Source organism: Triticum aestivum, chromosome 7B (genome assembly GCF_018294505.1).
Source record: "Triticum aestivum cultivar Chinese Spring chromosome 7B, IWGSC CS RefSeq v2.1, whole genome shotgun sequence".
In the NCBI taxonomy this organism is placed as follows: domain Eukaryota; kingdom Viridiplantae; phylum Streptophyta; class Magnoliopsida; order Poales; family Poaceae; genus Triticum; species Triticum aestivum.
The window spans coordinates 623,207,752-623,212,382 of NC_057813.1; positions in this window are offsets into that span (position 1 = coordinate 623,207,752).

Consider the following 4,631-nt stretch of genomic DNA (forward strand, 5'->3'; position numbering starts at 1 on the left):
AACACAATAGCTAACCCAGTCGGAACAGGTGCAGGAGCAGGCGAAGGAGTTTGGCCAGGCACGTCTACAGCGCTGGTGGTGAGGGAGAAACCTTCGGGAGTGCCTCCTATGCCTCCGGTGTATGTGTCTCCACGGAAAGAAGTGAAGAGGCCGAAGAAGGGGGATGGCAGTGGGAGGAAACTGGAAAACGCGCTCGAAGCAGATGGTGAAGCAGTAGAGACCAACACGGTGGACAGCAACAAGGCAAACAAAAATTTATCGGCGGGCTCCCGCGAGGAGTACCGCCGGGAGCAATGAGTATTATATGCTGGAACTGTCGGGGTGCGGGCAAGGCCTCGACAGTTCGCGAGCTTCGCGAGATCGTGAAGAACTTTGCCCCTATCGTTCTGTGTATAGTAGAAACCCAAATTGAAAAGAGTAGAGTAGAGAGGTTAGCTGCTTCAGTTGGTTTTGATAATGGTTATGCTATCAGTAGTGTAGGTAGAAATGGAGGAATCGGTTTGTTCTGGAATAATTCAATAAATGTCGGTATTTCTGGTTACTCGGATTATCACGTGGACTGTGAGGTAAGGAACCCGGTCTGGGACCCATGGAGATTGACAGTGGTGTATGGTGAAGCTCAAACAAACATGAGACACCAGACCTGGGAGACTTTGAAGAATATAGCGAGCATGAGCCCTCTCCCTTGGCTATGTATAGGGGATTTCAATGAAGTGTTACGTCCAGAAGAACATGAGGGGGTTGGAGAGAGAAGCAACGCTCAGATTCAAGGTTTCAGGGATATGGTTGATTCTTGCATGCTTATGGATTTGGGGTACAAAGGGAGATTTTGGACCTTTGAGAAGAAAGTGACGGGGGGCACTTATACCAGAGTTAGATTGGACCGGGCTCTCGGTTCGACCGAGTGGTGTTCTCTTTTTCCATTCGCAGGGGTTAATCACCTAACATCAACAACATCCGATCATGGCCTGATACAGCTTGTGTTGAACATGGAGCAGGATCAACGCCCACCTAAGGAGAAGATCTTCCGCTATGAGGTGGCATGGGAAACTCATGAAGATCTGAAGGGCACAATTGGCGCCTCGTGGGCAGCACCGATGGAAGAAGGAAGAGTGGCAGATCTGAGGAATAAGCTAGCTAACTTGTCAAATAACTTGAGGAAATGGGATAGGAGGACCTTTGGGTCAGTACGCCGTGAAATACAGGAGTTGAAAAGGAAACTTGACGAGCTGCGGAATGCCCCTGGTCGACTTGGACCTTGTTATGAAGAGAAAAAGGTGAATGAAAAACTGGTGGAATTATATCATAGAGAAGAGCTGCTGTGGAGGCAGCGATCAAGGATAGAGTGGCTGTCTGTGGCAGACAAGAATACGAAATTTTTCCATATGAGAGCTAACATGAGAAGGAAGAAGAATATGATCAAAGCCTTGATGAATTCCTTGGGGGTTCAGGTGGAGGACCCGGAAGAACTTAAAGAGATGGTAACATCCTTCTATAAGAATTTATACACATCCGAGGGGGTGTCGGACATCGAGACGGTGCTCATGCATGTGCCGCGGAAGGTGACTACAGAGATGAATGACATGCTATGTGCAGATTATTCTGAAGAGGAAGTCAAGGCTGCTCTTTTCCAGATGTTCCCAACAAAATCCCCGGGGCTGGATGGATTTCCGGCTCACTTTTACCAACGCCATTGGGATGTGTGTGGGGATGAGGTGACAAAGGTTGTTCTAAGGATAGTTCGAGGGGAGGAAGATGCATAATGTATCAATGACACCTTCTTGGTTCTTATCCCAAAGGTATTGAGTCCAACATTACTTAGTCAATTCAGACCTATCAGCTTGTGCAACGTTTTGTATAAAATTGCTTCGAAGGTGATTGCAAACAGATTGAAGAAAATTTTACTGGAGATAATCTCGGATGAACAGTCGGGCTTTGTTCCTGGCAGACTCATAACAGACAATATTATAACGGCATATGAGTGCCTGCATTTTATGAAGGGTAGTAAGTCAAAGAGTAATAGTCACTGTGCTCTTAAGCTGGATATGATGAAAGCGTATGATAGGCTCGAGTGGGATTATCTCCAAGCAATGATGGAGAGGCTCGGCTTTGCACAACAGTGGATAAAGGTGGTGATGAGCATGATCAAATCAGTCTCTTTCTCGGTTTTGTTTAATGGAGAAAAGTTGGAGGATTTTAAACCCAGCAGAGGGATTCGACAGGGAGACCCTATCTCCCCTTATCTTTTCTTGATAGCAGCGGAGGGCCTTTTGTGCCTACTGAAATCAGTTCCTCAGTCGTCAGCGTTCTCCGGAGTCCAGGTGGCCCCGACAGCTCCGGTTGTCAACCACTTGCTCTTCGCTGATGATAGCCTGCTGTTGTTCAAGGCGAGTACAGAGGGGGCAGAGGTGGTGTCAAATTTGTTGGAGACTTACTGCAGAGCATCTGGGCAAAGAGTGAACAAGGAGAAAACTTCGATCTTCTTTAGCAAAGGATGTCCATAGGCGACAAGGTATGGGATTAAAAACACCTTGCAAGTTCATGATGAGCAATTAAGCGATCGGTATCTTGGGATGCCAACGGATGTGGGACATGCTAAGAATGGCACCTTCAAATATCTACGAGATAGGGTATGGGAGAAAATCAAGGGGTGGATGGAGAAGCTACTATCATATGCGGGTAAGGAGGTGCTAATTAAGGCGGTGGCTCAGGCTATACCTGTCTATTCTATTTCTTGCTTCAGGTTACCTCGAAGCATTTGTGGAAGCATTACCTCGTTGATCAGACAGTTTTGGTGGGGAAGTAAGAGAGGGAAGAGGAAACCTTGCTGGATTTCGTGGGATATATGCACAAAACCCAAGTATTTGGGAGGTCTGGATTTCAGAGATATTGATCTCTTCAATCTTTCACTCTTAGCAAGGCAAGTATGGCGCTTAATTCAGTCACCTTCCACTTTAAGTGCTAGAATACTAAAAGCAAAGTACTTCCCATCTGTGTCGTTTCTTGAGGCAGAACTAGGAGGCAAACCATCGCAGATATGGAGAGCTATTTTAGAGGGGAGAGAAGCACTTGAACAAGGACTGATAAGGAGAATTGGATCTGGAGAAGAAACCAACATATGGGAACAGAATTGCATTCCACGTTCGGGTCTTCTGAGACCAATTGCGAGTTTGGTCGTGGACAAACCAGTTCGAGTTGCAGAGTTAATTGATGCCACTGAGGCAAGGTGGATAGAGGAAAAGGTGCGCACAGTTTTTTGCCCGTGGATGCCAACTTAATACTCAAGATACCACTCTGCACTACAAGAGTAGATGATTTTTGGGCTTGGGGAGAAGACATACGTGGTATTTTCTCAGTAAGGTCAGTTTATAAACTCTTGTTGAAACTAAAATTGCAAGGGGAGGCGTTGCTGCAGCCAGTGGGAGGACACTCAAATGAGGCAGTAGAGGAGGTAACTTGGACTGCTTTGTGGCACATCAAGGTCCCCTCAAAACTTAAAGTGTTCTTATGGAGGTTATGCCATGAATCGATCCCAACAGCAGGGGTTTTACACCACAGGAATATGGCAACATCAAGTGTGTGCGCTTTCTGTTTGGCGCAAGATGACTGGAAACATGCATTAATAGACTGTGTGATGGCTAGAAGTGTGTGGTCACTCTGTTTAGAGGAAACATTGGAGATAATGCCTGACAACTTGTCACTTGATGCAAAAAACTGGATCTTCAATATGCATGATCTACTATCACATAGGGAATTCACACGGATGATGGTGACATTATGGGCAGTCTGGCGAGCGAGAAGACGAGCTATACATGAAGAAATATTTGACAGTCCTTTATCAACTAACTCGTTTATAAACCGCTACTTGATGGACTTGGAGTTGTCGGACAGGAGAGATAGGGAGCACCGAAGCAACCTCGTATTGTCAGACAAACAACTTGGTTACCTCCGCCTATTGGATATGTGAAGATGAATGTGGATGCGGCACTGAACAGGGAAGGAGAGTATGGTGCAGCGGGGGTGGTGTGCAGAGACCACGAAGGTAGATTCTTGGGAGCCTCGGCTCCGAAAGTAAAGTTCATAACGGATGCAAGCACAATGGAAGCAATCGCTGTACGGGAGGCTCAAGCATTGGCTGCGAATCTATATGTTAATATGGTCCACATTGCATCGGATTGTAAAAGGATGGTTGATGATGTCCAGAAGAACGTGGGTGCTGGATATGGAGCCATAGTGCATGAGATTATACATCGGGTGGATTCTTTTTTGTCATGCAAAGTAGCCCATGAGTATAGGATCTCGAACTTCGAGGCTCACAATCTCGCTAAATTTGCTTTGTCATTAGGATATGGTCGTCATGTATGGCTGGGCCAACCAGGCGAACTAAGTTTTCTTCCTGTCAACATTATAAACAATGAATAAAGTATGCGAGATTGTCTCAAAAAAAATCTATTCCATTTCCCCGACAGATATACATGATATGAAGTATATATACACAGCGTTTTACAAAAAATAATGGGTATTCGACTGAATACCCATCAATTGAAGTGGCCCCGCCCCTGCTCTCGGGAGTATCTTGGACTTGTGTTCCTTGGGGAAGCGGTCCTTGCGGAGATGTATCCATACTTGAT